Genomic DNA, 22,041 nt, shown 5'->3' with positions numbered 1-22,041 from the left:
TGATTTATAAACTTGCTCTATTACTTTTCAGCTTATATGGGTTCTTTTGAGGTATATCCCTGCCTTTGACATATTGGCAACCGAAAGAAAAAAAATGCTAAGTGTGACTTCAGAAATTTTACTTATTCTTGAGTTTATCGTTATTTAGAGAATTAATTTATTGAGCTTTTGCATTCAAAATGTTATTTTAAATCTTAATTCTACTTTGAGTGCTATTATTTGTTCTAGAAATGAAAGCTGGCTAAAGTGCCATCTGTTCAGATTGATGGTATTGCATGTCATTATTTTGATCTGAATTATTTTCTGAGCTAGGCTAAAGATCAAAGGCTTATGACCCATTGGTATTCATGTAGGCTTTGTAGTGCAAATTGTCAGTAAATCCATACAGAAATCATATGAATTGCGTAGATATTTTTTGATGCCTATGTGAAATTGGTATTGGTCATCGATATTGATTCAAATGTAGTCAAGTATGAAATGTCAGCAGTATGATTTCACCATCCTTGTTACTAAAGAGTAACATCACCCTTCCTTATTGTCCACTTTTGTATTAGTATTGAGACTTACAGTGGAGTCTTTGAATATGATTTTTCATTAAATGGATGGTGAAGAGGTTTGAAAATTTGTGACTTGCAACCCCCCTTCATTACCAAGCCACTGGCCATGTGAGCTATTTTCATAACTTAGCATACATTATCCATCATCTGTTGTCTATCATCAGCTATCACCATTCGTTAACTTCTCTCATTTAAGTTTTTTCTTCTGAAAATCTTGGCCAATTTTAACCCCTTTTAGTGCTCAAACTCCCTCCATCCTCAGGTATGGATAAAGAATTAAAATTTTTTCTTATTTGATAAGCATTGCATAAGAATATCAAAACCAATATTTGTTTCTTATGAATTAAGACCCACAGTCATGGTTATTAAAGTGATATGCACTAAGTCCATGCTTACTACCTTCTAATCATGCATACACATCTGAACTTACTATTGCTATTTCTTTATGATGTGCCTCCTGTTTTCAAAAGTATCATCTCACTCTTGCTAACATTGTCCTGTACATTTTTACTTCATTCTTCTCATCTGATAAATTAGAATAAAATTTTCTTCTTCACCTGATGAACTCATCCAGCATGTTTCTTATTTTTAAGAGCAAAATTTTTTTTCATGGGCAATGCAGAGGCAATGCACTGCAAGAGGTGGGTGTGTGATGGTGCAAGCAGGGATGCATAGTTGCTTTGGATGTACTACAGATGCAGCAAGTCCCAAAAGAAGTTGCATAACTTCCTGCTGTGATCACTAGAGGGATGCTGAGGCTTCCAGGCAGCTTTGGTGACTTGCCTGTTGCTTGCGTTACCATCTGTGGGCAGCCATTTGAGTCTGCAGTTCATGCACATAATAACTTTTGACAGGAATTGAATTGTATGGAAAGTTGCCAGTAGTGCGCTACTTTGCAAGAGCAGATTGATACCAATAGCTTCCTAATGTGCACATGTAGATTGATGCTAATAACACTGACTGGGATAATCAACTGATAAGGGATGATCCATGGGTAGTTTCTTTTCAAAATTTTGCCAGGTGACCCCATCCAGCATCCTAGATGGCCACTGTAACAAGAAATCACAATTTTTCAAACAGCATTCATTTTGTTGTTTGAAAGTAGAATTGGGTTAGAAATTAATTGTAGCTACAGTATGAATTGGATTTTCATGTGAAATTTGTAGTTTTGCTTATTATGCTTATTATTGTCAAAAGCTGGCATAAAAATCTGCTCTTACACTACTGGGACAATTTGAAGCAAAACTGATAAGGATGGCTAATGTTTGGTCCTGTTCAAACTGATGACTCTGACCACCATCCAAGTCAGTTGCTGTTGTTGTAGATAGGAATTTCTTCAGGTAGCCATAGCTTAATTGTAAGGCAGAATTGGCTCAAATTTTAACTATAGGCACATAAGTATGAGTTGCTTAATATACAGGTTTTTCTGTAACAATAACAGCTTTGCTGGGTAGGCAAATTAGGCCTGTTTTGTTATAAACTTAAGTCAGTCTTTTTAGAATTATAGGAGCAACTTGAACCCACCTCAGCAAGGATGGTCTCTGAGTGGTCCCTTTTTAGAACTGGGTACAGTGACAGTGCCCACCATCCTAGATGGCTGATGTTGGTGATGTTACTAGAAATAAGAATTTCCTAGAACAACCAAAACCTTTAATTTTAAGGCTAAATTGGCTCTAATTTGGACTGTAGCTACATGATTATTGGCTGTCAGACATGATTATGGATATTTTTATGAAACTTTTAGTTTTGTTATTGATGCACTTCAGTCCAATTTTGACAGATATTCACAGATATGTATATCTGAGACTGCTGGCCACATTTTATCCAAACCTAGTAGGGATGGTCCTTCATTGGTCCCTTTTCAGAATTATGTCTTATGAGCCTGACCAACATTCAAGATGGTCACTGTTACTAGAAACATAAATTATGTCAAATAACCAGTAAGTAGTAGTTGGCAGGCAGCTACTAACCAGGGAGGTATATTACCTTTGCTACCTGCATGAGCATTAGGAGGGTTAGTGACTGCTGTGTACCTCACCCACATGTGGACTGCTGGCATTCTGTCCAAAAATATAAACTCTTTCCTTGTCTCACATAACACTTGACAAAACTTAACTCACACATCTTATTCTTCATAACTGTAGATTTTTCATGCAGTGAGCACCATATGCCAGCCCTGCCTTTTGGCAAAATGGTTAGAGCAATAGATAGTTGTTGTATGTATGAATATTATGCAGGAGCATTAGGTAGAAACATTTAGTAGAAGTAGTAGGTAGGATAGGGGATAGGGGATTAAGAATACTTCCCACGTATTCCCTGCGTGTCGTAGAAGGCGACTAAAAGGGGAGGGAGCGGGGGGCTGGAAGTCCTCCCCTCTCGTTTTTTTTTATTTTCCAAAAGAAGGAACAGGGGGGGCCAGGTGAGGATATTCCAAAAAAGGCCCAGTCCTATGTTCTTAACGCTACCTCGCTAATGCGGGAAATGGCGAATAGTTTAAAAGAAAAGAAAGAAAAAGTAGGTAGGAACATTAGTCATGAGCATTAGGTATAGATAGTTAATTGGAACATCAGGTAGGAACTTTAGGGAGACATGGTAGGTAGAAGTAATTAGTAGGAGCATTATATAGGAGCTTCTGGAAACAATGCATTAGAGTTGCCCTCTGCCAATGGCCTGTTACAGGTGAGACACTAAAGGCTAAGAAGTAGCACTGTAGTTTGCCAGTTATGTAAACTCTTTTGTTGTGGCCATCCCCTTAAGGTAGTTTCCAGATGGAACAGACATCAGAGATATAGATAGGCAGACCATAACTTCCTTGTTTAACCCTTAAACTGCATATTTTGTCAAGGTCATTCCCTGACCTATGCAGCCAAAACATGGACGTGGAATGAATCACAGGTGTCATGAATCCAGCCTGTGGAAATAAGCTATTTGAGAGAAGCATGTGGTGTAACTAGTTGAAATGAAGAAAGAAATGAGGGGGTGTTGAGAGATTGTGGTGTGATAGAGTAGGTGAAGCTTGATACTTTGATGTTTTGGGCATTATGAAAGAATGCAAGATGGGGAGGTTACAGGGAAAGTGTATGATATTACAATTAAAAGGATTGATGTGAGAGGAAGACCACATGTGATTTGGAGAAATTGGGTGGAAGAGCACAGGAAGGAGAGAATTAGTTGAAGAATGCGTGGAATGGTGCATGCGAAGGAGGCATGTGAGGACAGGGATAAGTAATGACTCTTTACCATGACCATCCCTTTGATAGGAGTTCTCAGAGGAATGGGTGTCAGAGATGTTGATAGATAGATAGTTAGTGCCTGTTTGAGAGTTATAATGGAAGTAGTGCCAGCATGAGAATGATAAGAGGATTAGTGCTTTATGTGAGAATTATAATGGATGTAGTGCTTATATGAGAGTTGAAATGGAAGTAGTGTTTATATATGAGTTATGATGGAAGTAGTGATTACTGAGAGTTAAAGGTGGAGTGGATGAGTGGTTTGAACTAAATGTGGGTATACATTAAGGTTATAGAATGTTACCGAGGTTTTTTAATGCTTTCAGGATGGGGCATTACATGAGAGAGGTGGGTTGGTAGCGGTGTACTGCTGAACCATGGTGGAACAAACTAGAGGTTACCACAGTTGTTTTATGCAGATAATGCTGTTCTGTTAGCTGAATCAGAGGAGGATGTGGACAGAATGGTAGGTAATTTTGATTATATGTGTAGGAGGAGTATTTTGATTGTAAGTGCAAGTATTAGTAAGATTCTAGCTTTTGAAAGAGCTAGGTACACACATTGTCATATTAGTGTGAACGATGAAGGTTTGGAAATTATGGCTGGGATTAGGATTTTAGGAGATTAGTTCAGTAAGGATGATTGTAGGAAAGTTGAAGTTAAAAGGAGTCATGTAAAAGAAAAATTGGATATGCACTGAAAGCTATGGTAGGTGGTATGAATTTAATTGTAGACTGCTTAAGGAGACTGCATGATGGAGTACTGTAACATTCTGATGTATGGATATGAAACCCAAGTTTCTGAAAGTCAGAGTAGTTAAGATATAAGAACGATAGAGATAAATTACAGGTCCTGGCCAGTGGAGGATGGAAGTAGCACAAATCATCAGTAAATTTTTCAAGTTTTCACTGTCTAATTGAGGCTTAGGAACCTGAATTAACCTGGAATATGGCTCTCTAGTACACCAGAATGTTGATACACTGTTTATTGGAATATGAGAAGAGTTTATGGCCATGAGTTCCAGGCTGATGTGGGTAGAAATGAAAATGGATTACGAGAGATCAGTAATTATTAGGGCTTATGCACCTGGTCATGAGAAGAAAGATGATGATAATTGAGTGGTTTGGCAGAAGCTGAGTGATTGCATCTGCAGTTTTAATGCTGGAGACTGGGAAATAGTGATGAGTGATTTAATTGTAAAGGTGAGTAATGTGCCCAGTGAGGGTATAATACAGGAACATGAGGTATTCAGTAAGATGAATGGATATGTTGAACAACTTGTGGAGTTTTGTGCTGAAAATGGACTGATGATTGGAAATACCTTGTTTAAAATGAGGGACATATGCTAGTATACATAGATGAGTAGGTAAGATAGAAAGAGGACAATATTGGATTATATAGTAATTGAAAAGCATGCCAAAGAGAGACTCTTAGATGTGATTGTGCAGATAGTGGCAGCTGGTGGGATTTCTAATCATTACCTGGTGGAGGTGAGGATGGGGGAAGTTAGTGAGCTTGGAAAAGAGACTTGTATGAAGAAATGCCTGGATAGATTGAGTGTAGAATATCAAAAGGCGTGTGTGAACAAAGCTAGGGGAGTGGATGAGAAATGGGAGTTATTTAGGGGAGCAGTGCTGGCATGTGTGAGTGAAGTGTGTTGCATGCAGGTGTGAGGTGGGCAGGTAAGAAAGGGTGGTGTTTGGTGAGATGATGAAATAAAATTAGTTATGAAAGAGAAAAGAGAGCTGTATGGATGATACTTATAGAGAAGGAATATAAGTGATTGGGAGTGGTACAAGAGGTAGCAGGAAGAGGTCAAGAGGGGGGTGCAGGGGCTGAAAAAAATTTTAAAGGAGAGTTAGGGTGAGGGAGTAATAGCCACTTAAGGAAGAAGTGGATTTTTGGAAACAGGTTGATTGTGTGAGAAAAATAAGAGAACAAATGGGAACATTGGGGAAGGTGCACATGAGGAAGTGGTAACAAGCAGTAATGAGGTGAAGAGGTGAAAGAATGATTACTTTGAATGATTGTTGAATGAGTTTAATGATAGGGCAGCAGATGTAGGGAGTTAAGATTGGAGTGGTATGTTAAGCGAGAGTCATGGGAAGTGGTTTGATGAAAAGAACAGAGGTGGTGAAAGTGTTGCATAAGATTAGATGTTGCAAGGCAGCTAGGGTAGATGGTAATGCAGTTAAATCTCACAAGGAGGGGATGAATGTGTTATTAGTTGGTTACTTTGAATGTTCACTGTATATATATATATATAGATCGTGGTGAAGTGCCTGAAGTTTAGCAGAATGTGTATATATTGCCATTGTATAAAGGCAAAGGAGACAAAGTTAATGTACGAATTATAGAGGTATAGGTTGTTGAGTTATCTGGTAAGCTGTATGGATGAGTGCTGATTGAGAGGGTTTTGGTATGAACAGAGTGTCAGATTGGGGGGAGCAGTGTTGTTTCAGGAGTGGTAGATGTGTGGATCAGAAGTTTGCTTCGAAGAAATTGTGTGAGAAATACTTAGAAAAGCAGAAGGATTTGTGTGTGGCATTTATGGAGCTGGAGAAGGCTTATGATTATGTTGATAAAAAGATATGTAGAGAAACAGAAGGATTTGTTTGTGGCATTTATGGAGCTGGAGAAGGCTTATGATTAGGTTGATAGAAATGTTTTTTGGGCGGTGTAAAATTGTATGGCATGAAAAAGCTATTAGAGGAAATAAGAAGTTTTTATTATGAGATTAAGGCATGTGTGCAAGTGGTTATAGAGGAGGGTGAGTAGTTCCGTGTAGATTGATCTACAGCAAGGTTGTGTGATGTCACCATGGCTTTTTAATCTGTTTATTGATGAGTTACTCAGGGAGGTAATTGCAAGGGCCTTGGAGAGAGGAGTGGGTATGCAGTTCACTGGGAGTTGAGGAGCCTGGGAGGTGAGTCAGTTCTTATTTGCTGATGATATGGAAAAAGCTGGTGTCTGGATTTGGGAAAGTTTTAAAGGGGTATGTCTGTTGTACTGGGGAGCACTGCCGACCTTGATGCATTTGTAGGCTGCCTGGGGTTTAGCACATGGGCTCGAATCCAGGTTGTAGCCACCAGACCATAGTCTTCCCTGCTGTATATCATGCCCTAGGGGTTGGATGATATATTAGGTACAAGGCTTAGGCTTCATATTTACTTGTGAGTTTTATTTTTTGTATCAGCTGAGATGACATGGGCAGTTGAATTGAATGCCATAATCAGGGCCAACTCATATATTCATATATCTTTATTTATTATTATTTTTTTTTATTTTGCTTTGTCGCTGTCTCCCGCGTTTGCGAGGTAGCGCAAGGAAACAGACAAAAGAAATGGCCCAACCCACCCCCATACACATGTATATACATACACGTCCACACACGCAAATATACATACCTATACATCTCAATGTACACATATATATACACACACAGACACATACATATATACCCATGCACACAATTCACACTGTCTGCCTTTATTCATTCCCATCGCCACCTCGCCACACATGGAATACCATCCCCCTCCCCCCCTCATGTGTGCGAGGTAGCGCTAGGAAAAGACAACAAAGGCCCCATTCGTTCACACTCAGTCTCTAGCTGTCATGCAATAATGCCTGAAACCACAGCTCCCTTTCCACATCCAGACCCCACACAACTTTCCATGGTTTACCCCAGATGCTTCACATGCCCTGATACAATCCACTGTCAGCACGTCAACCCCGGTATACCACATCGATCCAATTCACTCTATTCCTTGCCCGCCTTTCACCCTCCTGCAAGTTCAGGTCCCGATCACTCAAAATCTTTTTCACTCCATCTTTCCACCTCCAATTTGGTCTCCCACTTCTCCTCGTTCCCTCTACCTCCGACATATATATCATCTTGGTCAGTCTTTCCTCACTCATTCTCTCCATGTGCCCAAACCATTTCAAAACACCCTCTTCTGTTCTCTCAACCACGCTCTTTTTATTTCCACACATCTCTCTTACCCTTACATTACTTACTCGATCAAACCACCTCACACCACACATTGTCCTCAAACATCTCATTTCCAGCACATCCACCCTCCTGCGCACAACTCTATCCATAGCCCACGCCTCGCAACCATACAACATTGTTGGAACCACTATTCCTTCAAACATAGCCATTTTTGCTTTCCGAGATAATGTTCTCGACTTAAAGGTAGTATTTGGTAGGCAGCCAATGACCAGGGAGGTATATTCCCACTACTAACCGCCTAGGTATTGGGAGGGTTATTGATGGCTGCATAGTGAACCAGCACGTCAGTGGTTGTCAAGTTGCACTCTTTTAACCCAGCTAACTGCCTTTTCTTTCTGCTTCACCCACAAGTGGACTACTAGCATTGTGTTCATAAACATGCTATATTTCCTTTTCATATATAACATATGACAACACTTAACTCATACAGCTCATTCGTCATAACTAGATTTTCCTGCAGTGGGCACTAGTGCAAGCCCTGCCTTTTGGCAAAATGGTTGGAGCAGTAGATAGTAGTAGTAGGTAGGAACATTTAGGTAGGAGCATTCGGTAGAATTTTTAGGTAGAAGTAACAGGTAGGAGCATTAGATAGAAGTCAATAGGAACATAGTAGGTAGGAGCCTTTAACCCTCCTGTGTGTTCAGTTCCTGATCACTCTAAATCTTTTTCACTCCATCCTTCCACCTCCAGTTTGGTCTCCCACTTGTCCTTGTTCCCTCCACCTCTGACACATATATCCTCTTTGTCATCCTTTCCACACTCATTCTCTCCATATGTCCAAACCATTTCAACTCACCCTCTTCTGCATCTCAACCGCATTCTATTTATTACCACACCTCTCTCTAACCCTTTTATTACTTACTCGATCAAACCATCTCACACTACATATTGTCCTCAAACATTTCATTTCCAACACATCCACCCTCCTCCACACAACCCTATCTACAGCCCATGCCTCATAACTATATAATATTGCTGGAACTACTATTCCTTCAAACATGTCCATTTTTGCTCTCTGAGATAATGTTCTCTCTTACCAAACATTCTTCATCGCTCCCTGAACCTTTGCCCCCTTCCCCACCCTGTGACAGGCTCCCACTTCCATGGTTCCATTTTACTGGCAAATCCACTCCCAGATATCTAAAACACTTCACTTCCTCCACTTTTTCTCCATTCAAACTTACATCCCAGCCATCTTGTCCCTCAACCTTGCTGAACCTAATAATCTTGCTTTTATTCACATTCACTCTCATTTTTCTCCTTTCACACACTCTTCCAAACTCAGTCACCATCTTCTGCAGTTTCTCTCTTGAATTTGCTACCAGTGCTGTATTATTAGCAAACAACAACAGACTCACTCACCAGGCACTCTCATCCCGACTGCATACTCACCCCTCTCTCCAAGATTCTTGCATTTACCTCCCTCACCACAACATCCTCGAACAAAATAAACATCCGTGGTAAAATAACACCCCTGCAGCAAAGCAACTTTCTCTGGGTACCTTTCTCTCTCCTCTTTTCTTGCACATGCCTTACACCCTTGATAACAGCAGCTTACTGCTTCTTGCAACTATCTCCCACACCATACATCTGGCCTTTCACAAAGCATCTCCATCAACCCTATCATATGCCTGCTCCAGATTCATAAATGCCACATACAAATCCATCTGTGTTACTTAATATTTCTCACACATTCTTCAAAACAGTTACCTGAACCACACATCCTCTACCAATTCTGAAACTGCACTGCTCATCCCCATTCTGATAGCTCTGTACATATCTTCATCTAAATCAATACCCTTCCATACAGCTTACCAGGTATACTCAACAAACTTATGCTTGGAAGACTCGCCTGTATCTCCTTTGTCTTTACACAATACATGCATTCTGCCAATCATCAGGCAGTTTACCATGATCAATACATACACTGAATATCCTTACCAACTAATCAACAACACAGATACCTTGTTTCTTAATAAATTCAATTGCAATGCCATCCACTCCCGCCACCTTGCTTCATTTCATATTCCGCAAGGCTTTCATCACCTCTTCTCTTTATACCAAACCACTCTCCATGACATTCTCACTTCACATACCACTATGACCAAAACACCAAACATTTGGCACTGTATCAAACATTTAACAATCCCCAAAATATTCAGTTTGTCTCCTCCTCACTTCATCACTGCCTGTTATCACTTCCTCTTTTACCCCCTTCACTGATGTTCCCATTTGTTCTCTTGTCTTTTGCACATTATGTATATTTCTTCTCATACATGCTCGCCATTTCCCGCATGAGCAAGGTAGTGACAAGAACAGATGACAGAGACTTCGAGGAAAAATGCCTCACTTGTCTCCTTGCTCTGTTCCTTATTTTGGAGAGAATTACGGAAAGGGAGGATTTCCAGCTTCCTATTCCCACCCCTCTTAGTCGCCTTCTAAGACACTCAGGGAATACATGGGCAATATTTATACTTCCCTACTCTTAGGAATAATAATATGGAGTGAAAGATAAAATGAACAATTGGGGCCTGAACATACAGGAGGGTGAGAGGCTTGTAAGGAATAGAGTGAAATAGAATGATGTGGTATACAGGGGTCAACGGGTTGCCAATGGATTGAACCAGGACATGTGAAACGTCAGGGGTAAACCATGGAAAGGTCTGTAGGGCCTGGATTTGGAAAGGAAGCTGTGGTTTTGGTGCATTTACACATGACAGCTAGAAACTGAGTGTAAACGAATGAGGCCTTTTTTGTCTGTTCCTGGCACTGCCTCACTGGAGGGGGTGATGCTATTTCATGTGTGGCTGGGTGGCAATGGGAATGGATGAAGGCAGCAAGTATGAATATGTACATGTGTATATGTGTATATGTCTATGTATATGTATGTATACATTGAAATGTATAGGTATGTATATATGTGTGTGTGGGCATTTATGTACATACATGTGTATGTGGGTGGGTTGGGCCATTTTTTTGTCTGTTTCCTTGCGCTACCTCACTAACGCAGGAGACAGCAGTTAAGTATAATAATGAAATAATATAAATGATATATTCAAACTTACCTCCCAATTGACTTGACCCTCAACCCTACTGTACCTAATAACCTTGCTCTTATTCACATTTACTCTCAGCTTTCTTTTTTCACACATTTTACAAAACTCAGTCACCAACTTCTGCAGTTTCTCACACGAATCAGCCACCAGCGCTGTATCATCAGTGAACAACAACTGACTCACTTCCCAAGCTCTCTCATCCACAACAGACTGCATACTTGCCCCTCTTTCCAAAACTCTTGCATTCACCTCCCTAACAACCCCATCCATAAACAAATTAAACAACTGGAGGAAGTGAATTGTTTTAGATATCTAGGAGTGGATTTGGCAGCGGATGGAACCATGGAAGCGGAAGTGAATCATAGGGTGGGAGAGGGAGTGAAAATTCTGGGAGCGTTGAAGAATGTGTGGAAGTTGAGAACATTATCTCAGAAAGCAAAAATGGGTATGTTTGAAGGAATAGTGGTTCCAACAATGTTGTATGGTTGTGAGGCGAGGGCTATGGATAGAGTTGTGTGCAGGAGGGTGGATGTGCTTGAAATGAGATGTTTGAGGACAATATGTGGTATGAGGTGGTTTGATCAAGTAAGTAATAATAGGGTAAGAGAGATGTGTGGAAATAAAAAGAGTGTGGTTGAGAGAGCAGAAGAGGGTGTTTTGAAGTGGTTTGGTCACATGAAGAGAATGAGTGAGGAAAGATTGACCAAGAGGATATATGTGTCAGAGGTGGAGGGAATGAGGAGAAGTGGGAGACCAAATTGGAGGTGGAAAGATGGAGTGAAAAAGGTTTTGTGTAATCAGGGCCTGAACATGCAGGAGGGTGAAAGGCGTGCGAGGAATAGAGTGAATTGGAATGATGTGGTATACTGGGGTCGACGTGCTGTCACTGGATTGAACCAGGGCATGTGAAGCGTCTGGGGTAAACCATGGAAAGTTCTGTAGGGCCTGGATGTGGAAAGGAAGCTGTGGTTTTGGTGCATTATTACATGACAGCTAGAGACTGAGTGTGAATGAATGGGGCCTTTGTTGTTTTATCCTAGCGCTACCTCGCACACATGAGGGAGGAGGGGGTTGTTATTTCATGTGTGGCGAGGTGGCGATGGGAATGAATAAAGGCAGACAGTATGCATTATGTACATGTGTATATATGTATATGTCTTTGTGTGTATATATATGTATACGTTGAGATGTATAGGTATGTATATTTGCATGTGTGGACGTGTATGTATATACATGTGTATGTGGGTGGGTTGGGCCATTCTTTTGTCTGTTTCCTTGCGCTGCCTCGCTAACGCGGGAGACAGCGACAAAGCAAAATATAATAATGATAAAAAGATGATATATATTTATTATATTTAGTCGCTGTCTCCTACGTTAGCAAGGTAGCACAAGGAAACAGATGAAAGAATGGCCCAACCCACCCACATACACATGTATGTACATAAATGCCCACACACACACACACACATATATACATACCTATACATTTCAACTTATACATACATATACATAGACATATACATATATACACATGTACATATTCATACCTGCTGCCTTCATCCATTCCCATCGCCACCCCACCACACATGAAGTAGCACCCCCTCCCCCGTGCATGCACGAGATGTAGTGCTAGGAAAAGACAACAAAGGCCATAGACATATACATATATACACATGTACATATTCATACTTGCTGCCTTCATCCATTCCCATCGCCACCCCACCACACATGAAATAGCACCCCCTCACCCCTGCATGCATGAGATGTAGCGCTAGGAAAAGACAACAAACGCCACATTTGTTCACACTCAGTCTCTATCTGTCATGTGCAGTGCACCAAACCACAGCTCCCTTTCCACACATCCAGGCCCCACAAAACTTTCCATGGTTTACCCCAGACGCTTCACATGCCCTGGTTCAATCCACTGATAGCATGTCGACCCTGGTATACCACATCGTTCCAATTCACTCTATTCCTTGCACACTATTCACCCTCCTGTATGTTCAGGCCCTGATCACTCAAAATCTTTTTCACTCCATCCTTCCACCTCCAATTTGGTCTTTCACTTCTCGTTCCCTCTACCTCTGACACATATATCCTCTTTGTCAATCTTTCCTCACTCATTCTCTCCATGTGACCAAATCATTTCAATGCACCCTCCTCTGCTCTCCGAACCACACACTTTTTATTACCACACATCTCTCTTACCCATTCATTACTTAATCACACCACCTCTCCACCTATTGTCCTAAAAAATTTCATTTCTAACACATCCACCCTCCTCCGCACAACCCTATCTATAGCTCATGCCTCGCAACCATATGACATTATTGGAACCACCATTCCTTCAAACATCCCCATTCTTGCTGTTCAAGATGACATTGTCACCTTCCACACATTCTTCAATGCTTCCAGAACCTTCGTCCCCTCCCCCACCCTGTGACTCAGTTTTGTTTCCATGGTTCCATCCGCTGCTAAATCCATTCCCAGATATCTAGAACACTTCACTTCCTCCATATATATATTTAATTTTTTTCATACGTATTCGCCATTTACCACTTCAGTGAGGTAGCATCAAGAACAGAGGACAGACTTAGAGGGATTATCCTCACTTGACCACCTTCTCTGTTACTTTTTTTTTGGAAAAAAAAAAAAAAAAAAAAAAAAAAAAACCAGGAGGGGAGGATTTCCAGCCCTTCACTCCCTCCCCTTTTAGTCACCTTGTGTGACATGAAGGGAATGCATGGGAAGTATTCTTTCTCCCGTCCCCATGGATATATATATGGGAGGGTATTGATTGAGAAGGTGAAGGCATGTACTGAGCATCAGGTTAGGGAAGAGTAGTGTGGTTTCAGAAGTGGTAGAGGATGTGTGGATCATGTGTTGGCTTTGAAGAATGTATGTAAGAAGTACTTAGAAAAACAGATGGATTTGTATGTAGCATTTATGGATCTGGAGAAAGCATGTGATGGGGTTGATAGCAATGCTTTTTGCAGGGTTTTATAAATGGTGTGGGACATAAGTTGCTAGAAGCAGTGAAAAGTTTTTACCATGGATGTAAGACATGTGTACAAGTAGGAAGAGAGGGGAGTGATTGGTTACCAGTGAATGTTGGTTTGCAGGTGTGTGATGTCCCCATGGTTGTTTGGTTTGTTTATGGATGGGGTGATTGGGGAGGTAAATGCAAGAGTTTTGGAGAGAGGGGCAAGTATGCAGTCTATTGAGGATGAGAGGGCTTGGGAAGTGAGTCAGTTGTTTTTTGCTGATGATACAGCTCTAGTGGCTGGTTCGTATGAGAAACTGTAGAGTTTGGAGACTGAATTTGGAAAAGTGTGTGAAAGAAACTTGAGAGTAAATGTGAATAAGAGCAAGGTTATTAGGTTTATTAGGGCTGAGGGACAAGTTAATTGGGATGTAAATTTGAATAGAGAAAAACTGGAGGAAGTGAAGTGTTTTAGATATGTGGGAGTGGGCTATGCAGCAAATAGAACCATGGAAGCGGAAGTGAATCACAGGGTGGGGGAGGGTTGAAGGTTCTGGGAGCGATTAAGAATGTGTGGAAGGAGAGAACGTTATCTTAGAGAGCAAAAATGGGTATGCTTGAAGGAATAGTAGTTCCAGCAATGTTATATGGTTGCGAGGCATGGGCTATAGTTAGGGTTGTACGGAGAAAAGTGGATGTGTTGCAAATGAAATGTTTGAGGACAACATGTGGTGTGAGGTGGTTCAATCGAGTAAGTAATGAAAGGGAAAGAGAGATGTGTGGGAATAAAAAAGGTTGTGGTTGTGAGAGCAGAAGAGGGTGTTGAAATGGTTTGGCCATATGGAGAGAATGATTGAGGAAAGATTGACAAAGAGGATATGTGTGTCATAGGTGGAGGGAACAAGGAGAAGTGGGAGACTGCATTGGAGGTGGAAGGATGGAGTGAAAAAAAGTTTGAGTGATCAGGTCCTGAACATATATGAGGGTAAGAGGTGTGCAAAGAATAGAGTGAATTAGAACAGTATAGTTTACCGGGGTCGACACTGTCAATGGACTGAACCAGGGAATATGAAATGTCTTGGGTAAACCATGGAAAGGTCTGTGGGGCTTGGAGGTGGATAGACGAGTTAGTTCAGGTCAACATTTGACCTCTGGTAGCTTGAGAGTGCCACTGAGACTCATCCGTCCATATGTCTATACATTGCTGATGAGACTACTATACCTTTACCTTCAAACCTGACCATCTTTTCCCTTTCACATAGCGATCTCTCTAACCACACATTCCTCAATGCTTCTGGGACCTTTACCTTCCTACCCTCCCTGTGACTCACCTCAGCTTCTAAGGTCCCATTTACTGCCATGTCAACACCCAGTTGTCTATGGAACTTAATTTCTTCCAAATTTTCTCCATTCAAATGCACACTCCCAATTAAGCTGTCTCTGCACTGCTAAACCTATTGACCTTTCTTTTATTTACATTTACCCTGCTTTCTCCTTTCACACACTTTCCCAGACTCCTACACCAGTTTCTGATGTTTCTCACTTAAATTAACCTTAAATGCCTTAACATGAGCAGACAACTACTGACTCACCTCCCATGCCCTCCTACCACAAACAGACTACATTCCTGCCCTTCTGAAGCCCCTTGCTTTTTCTCCATCACTGACTCATCTGTAAACAGAGTAAAAACCTTAATGACATCACACACACCTAATGTGTATCCATCTTCACCTGGAGCCATTCACCCTCTTTTCCATATGCTTTCTTGATAAAAATCCTTACTGCTTCTAATAGCTCTTCTCCCACACCATGTATTGTAACACCTTCCACAGTACATCTCTATCAGACCTGGTCATATGCTTTCTCCAGATCCATAATGCTCCACACAGATCCTTTTGTTTCTCAAAGTATTACTCACACATTTTTTGAAGTACACACATGATCCACACCCCCCTCTACTGCTCCGGAAATGATATTGTTCCACCCCATTTTGATGCTCTGTACATACCACCACCCTCTAAATTAGCACTCATATATATGACTTCCCAGGTACACTCAACAAGCCTCTGTGATTCAAACACTCATTTTTGTCTGCCATGCCTTTATACAGTGGCACTGAGCATATAGTCCACCATTCCTCATGTATGTTACCACGATCCATTGATTCCCAGAAAATCCAAACTAACCACTCAGCAACAGTCACCCCCTTTCAACTGCAGTACCATCCACTCTGTCCACCTTGCCATATTTAATCTTCCACAAGGCTTTCCCCACCTCTTCTTTTTTCAAAAACCACATGCCATGACTCTCATTTTGCATTCCCCCTCCCCACTCAAACACTGTACACCTGCCTCCTTATCATCAAATATATTTAACTGTTCTTCAAAGTACTTACTCCATCTCCTCTTGACCTCATTCTGCCTGTTACCACATTCCTGTTTACCTTGTTCACTGATTTTCTTATTTGTTCACTTGTTTTTCCTTTAAATTTTAACTTTACAAAACATTTTCTTATCCTCCCTGAAGTTTGCTGTTACTTGATCACTCTGATTCTCATTTGTCTTTTTTATTTTCTTTAAGGCCTTGTACCTTCCTCTTGACCTGCAGCTTTTGCTTGTACATCTCTCATCACTTGCACTCTTTCCCTTTAAGTATCACTTCTCTTTTCTTTTTCACAAGCAACTTTACTTCCTCATCCCACCACTTAGTACCCTTTCACACCTGCCCACCTCCCACCTCTCATATAGTACACACTTTTCTTGCACATGCCACACTGCCTCCCTAAATACCTCCTTTTCCTCACTCACTCACCTAGCTTCATATACTCTCATCTGTTGCCATTGCATGCACTCTCTCTTGGTATCTCTTCCTGCAAGCCTTATTTTCCAAGCACACTTACTTTCACTGCCCTCTTCTCACCCATATCATTTTCTTTTTCAAAAGCCTCTACTAGTCTTCACCCTTGCTGATCAGACATCACATCAGCTTCTCCTTTCAATGCATTCACATCCAAGAGTTTCTTTTGCTTGCATATCAGTTAGCATGTAAATCAATATTACCTATTTATCATCTTTCCTACTCTATACTTAAGAATGCCCCCTTTTTAAACCAGGTATTCTCAGTCGCCAGACGTTTTTCAAGACAGCTTCCTAAGCTGCTCACCATTCTTGTCCACAACATTAAGTCATTTAGTACCACAAGTCCTCAGATTAAACCTTCAACTGCCACATTACCCACTCTCACATCCAAATCATCCATAATAGGTCTTATGCATCAGAACTACTGATACTCACACAGTTCCTCCAGAGTGTTGTCTCTCTTCCCTATTCTTTTCATTTCCAGGCGCATAAGCACAGATACTCACCTGCCTCATGTAATCCACTACCATTTTTACCCACACCAGACTGGGGCTTTCTTCCTTAACCCCTTTTTCACATTCCCATAACTCCTCTTTCAGCAAAGGTGCTACCCATCTCTTACCTTTTGCTGTCACATTAACCACTGACTTTATCCCTAAAACCTTCGCAAACCGTCCCTCCAGATTCTGTTGTAGCTTTGTTTTGCTCAGCGCTAGAACATTTAGGTTCCTCTCCTCCACCATACTACCTGTTTCTCGCCTCTTCTCATCTTGTTTGCATCCAGATACATTCTAAAACCCCATCCTGAGTTTATGATGAGGATAAGGACATCTTGCTTGGATCCTTCTGCTGTTCTAAGTATTACAGTGATAGGAAGGTTTCTAGACCCCATTCCAGCCTTGTATGTTATGAAGGACATTCAAGGTAGTGCCAGTAACAGATGAAGGAATGGCCTAATATGCTGACTTCCACTCTTTAGGTGTCATTTATAATGCGCCAAACCAGAGCCCTCTATCCATAACCTGGCCTATAGACCTTTCCTTGGTTTCATCAGACCACTGTGTATGGGCATGGTTCAGCTCACTGACAGCACGGTATCCTCAGTATACAACATCACTCCAGTTTGTTCTGTTCCTTGTATGCCTTACATCCTCGTGAATGTTCAGGCCCCAAACCTTCAAAGCATCTTTAAACTCCATCCTTCCACCTCCTCCTTGGTTACCCCTATTCCTTGTTCCCATTTCTTTTGATATTCATACTAATAGTCATTCTTCCTATATGGCTAAACCTTTTGATACACTCTCTTCAGCTGTCATTCATACTCGTACTGTCATGAGTCTCTCTTACCCTTATCATTTTTTTGTGGCGGATATAATGAAATATATCATGTAGTAATTATAATCAAGACAAAAGATAGTGACCAGTTATACATACATTTGACTTTGTTATCTAGCCAGGAAGTATATAGGAAAGCTAAAAAAAATTCAGTGGGTTATTCACCAACATAGTGAATCAGAGAAACAGAGAGAGAGAAGCAGATAATACAATGAGACAAAAAACAGGAGACACCAAGTGAGACAAGATGATGGAGGAGCCCTGTTAGCACAGTAGAAAAATTTGGAGACACCAAATGAGGCAAGAGGATGGAGAAGCCCCTCCAGCACAGCAGAGAAGGCAGGAGTAAGAGAAGATAATGCGATAATGCCAAACTGAAAGTATCATTCAAATTTTGATGGATTAATAGTTAATGGTAAAGTGTGTAAGGGAAAATGCTCCTAATATTGTTGTAGTCATGGAAGTGAAACTTACAAAAGAGATGAGATCTCACTTGTTTTGATCAGAGGGATACATCATTGTAAGTAGGGAAAGAGAAGGCAAAGGAGGGGTAGGATTGGTTCATTAGATAAAAGATAGCCTTATATTTCAAGAGATTGAGGGAGATGGTTCATTTAGCCACTACATACTGGGAGGAGTAACTGTACGGAAGAAATGAATAGTGATGTTAATGTTTTGTAATCCTCCCAAAAAAAGTTGCAGTATCCAGAACTAATATTCAGTGAGAAGGATGGTACAGATGTAAAATGCTCACTTCTTAGAGTTGGTAAAGTACTGATAATGGGGATTTCAGTTACAGATAGATATGCTTTGGGAATTTGGATTTTCATGGTGACAGGAAGTCATGGAAACATAAGTTTTTAGAGTGTATATGGAAAAGTTTCTTAAACCAGCATGTCAGTGAGTGTACTGGTATCATGACGAGATTTTATCTGCTAACTTAATAGCATGGATGTTGAAAATATCATTTTTGATACACCAGTTGTATAGAGTGATCACATAATATTAAAGTTTGACAGTGTGGTAAATTGAGGACACTGAAAGATCAGAAGTGGGAAAAGACCCATAGATGAGATATAATTGTGTAAACTGTACAGGCCTGAAATTTTTTATGGTAATGTAGGTTGAGAAGTGGAATTCAGTAGCCAGGAACCAGGGTATTGTGGTAAGAAGTTTTGTGAAATTTTTAATGAAGGATTAAGAACATGGGTACCTCTTGCCTCAAATATAGAGGGATTGGTAAGATAGAGGAAAGAATGGTTTGACAAAAGATGTCTAAAAGTAAAGGAGCTTTGAGATGTGCTGTGACAAAGATAAAGAATGAATTCCAGCTGGCCAGCATTTGCAAGGTGTAAAAGAGTAAGGAATAAACACACTAGGGTAGGAAAGGAGGAACAGAAACTTTGAAAAGAATATTGTGGGCATGTTAATACAAAATCTGAAATTTTTCCATGAATTCTTCAGTAGTCAGTTGTCAGGTAGGTAGTAGTTGGTAGGCAGCCAGTGATCAGGTAGGTTTATTACCAGAACTTTAGTGGTTGTGTAGTTGCACTCCTTTGACTGAGGTATCTGTCTTTTCTTTTTGCCTCACTGACATGTGGACTGCTGGTATTCTGTTCACAAACATACAATCTTTCTCCTTGTCATTGTAACACTTGACAACACATAACTCATGCAGCTCATTCTTCGTAACCCGAGATCCTCTTGCGGTGAGCACTATGCACTTGCCCTGCCTTTTGGCAAAATGGTAGAAGCAGTAGATAGAAGTAGTAGGTAGGAACATTTAGGCAAGATTTTTAGGTAAATACATAAGGTAGAAGCAGTGGGTAGGGGCATTAGATAAAAGTAGTCATTAGGAACATTAGGTAAGAGCCTCCATAAACACTGTGTTGGACTTGCCCTTTGCCAGTGGCCTGCTAAGGGTGAGGCACTAAAGGCTAAAAAGCAGCATTGGAGTTCTTCAGTTGTGGAGACTCTGTTGCCATGGCCACCCCTTTGAGGGAGTTTCAATTGGAACAGGCATCAGAGATATAGATAGATAGTTGTCAGTTAGAGCATAGCTAATTAGGCAAAGGGATTTGGAAGAAGAATTGTTGAGAATGATATCAGGATATGTGAGGAACTGAATTACAATTTAAAAAGTGTTTTCAAAATGGAAAGCACTATAGGTCCAACTCCAGTGAAATGGAATGGGAAGGTTTTGAAAATATTAAGGTATACAGAAAGGTATTAACAGACTACTGAGAGGTAACACATACAAGGCTCATGGTCTTGATGAAATTTCACCATATGTGCTGAAAGTTTATGTAGATATGCTAGAGAATGCCCTTAAAATTCTGTTCAAGATGCCACTGGAGAGAGGCAGAGTGCCCAGGTAATAGAAAAGAGCAAACATCATATCTGTCTTTAGAAAGGAGACCAAGGACAGGCACTGGACTGCAGACATGTCTCACCAATGAATGTTGTCTATAAGGTTCTGCAAAAGATAATTAGAAAGCAAATAGATGACTTTCTACGGCTGAGAAATTACCAAAGCAACAGCATGGTTTTAGGGAAAGGAGGTTATATGCAACAAACCTCTTAGATTTCTACAAGGGTTTGACATTTGTCTTAGGAAAAGGGAAGACTGGGTGAATTGTTAGTATCAAGACTGCCAGAAAGCATTTGACACTATACTGCATGGGAGGCTGATTATGAAATTGAATCACAAGGAAGAAATAAGGAGGAAACTTCTGTAGTAGACAGAAGATGATCTCTTTGGAAGGAAACAAAGGATGCCTGTTAGAGAGGCTCTGTCTAAATTATTTAGGTTGAGGTGACCAGAGAAGTGCCAAAGGCTTCTGTTCCGAGACTATTACTCTTCTTGATCTTTGTAAATGATGTGCCTGAAGGTATGGAATCCAGCCTGAATGTGTTTTCAGAGATGATGCGAAAGTCATAAGGGAAGTGAAAAGTGAAGAGGATTGCTTTAACTTACAAGGGGACCTAAACTGACTAAAGTTGGTCTTATACATGGTTGGTGAAATTCAACCTAAGTAAATGTAAGGTAACAAGGATGGGACAGAATGAAAGAAGGCCTCAGTGTGATTATCATCTTGCAGGAAATAAGCCTCAAGATTCTGTGAGGACTTGGGAGTCATTCTGCACCAGTCACCAGTCTTACATGAAGAGAGTATTTAAGGAGGCAAATCATCCTCTGAAATATTAGAATAGCTTTAAGCTTTATGGATAAGGTGAAATTTAGCAAGCCATTCATATCCTGCATGTGGTCAAGACTAGAATATTCTCAAGTTTGGTCACCACACCTATAGAAGCATGAAGAGCCAATAGAGAAGGTCCAGAGGAGGGCAACAAAGAGGATTACAGAATTAAGAGAGCTGGGTGACAGGGAAAGGCTTGAGGGTTTACATTTGCTCATCTTAGAAGAGGAAAGAGATAAGGGTGACCTGATCACAACCATTAGGTTTTTAAAACACTGTGACATAGACTGAACAGTTCTTCGAGAGATGTAGGGTTAGATCAACCACAGGATATAACATGAAAGTACGAAAGAAATTTTTAAGATATGTGAAAAAGTACTTCTGTGGTATAAGAATGGTGGGAAAATGGAAAAGAATAACTGAGAACATGATTGATGCTGACAAAATACAAAAATTTGAGTTGTGCTGATATGAGAGAATGTTCAAGAGATGCCCCACAAGCTTAAAACTTTCCTCCCTTACAGTAAAATTTGGAAATTGAAAATAGGTAATTACACCACATATTGTTGTCAGATGTTTTATTCCAAAACATCTACCCTTTTCCATACATTTTTGTGTACGGCCCATGCCTTACATCAGTACAGCACTGAAAGGACTACCATACTATCAGACTTCCCTATCTTTGTCCTGAAAGACAGTGACCTCTCTTTACACATATTCCTCAGTGTGCCCAGGAACTTTACTCCCTCACCCACCCATGGCCTACTTCAGCTTCCATAATTGTAGTTGCCCATGACATATCCAGTGCTT

The 22,041-nt window shown here is 40.6% G+C and overlaps 1 protein-coding gene across 6 annotated transcripts in view; it reads left to right on the top strand.

Moving 5' to 3' along the window:
• Acsl (Acyl-CoA synthetase long-chain) overlaps positions 1 to 22,041 on the top strand; it is a 155,593-nt gene that overhangs the window by 117,773 nt on the left and 15,779 nt on the right. The window contains exon 12 of one of the 6 annotated variants that reach the window (XR_011715523.1): positions 4,114 to 4,253. The exons of the other annotated variants lie outside the window; for them this stretch is intronic. The gene's annotated coding sequence lies outside the window, so the exon portion shown is untranslated. The remainder of the gene's footprint in view (positions 1 to 4,113; positions 4,254 to 22,041) is intronic. 6 annotated transcript variants of the gene reach the window in all.

Source organism: Panulirus ornatus, chromosome 40, assembly GCF_036320965.1.
Source record: "Panulirus ornatus isolate Po-2019 chromosome 40, ASM3632096v1, whole genome shotgun sequence".
Lineage (NCBI taxonomy): Eukaryota > Metazoa > Arthropoda > Malacostraca > Decapoda > Palinuridae > Panulirus > Panulirus ornatus.
This window is presented reverse-complemented; position numbering and strand designations above follow the sequence as displayed.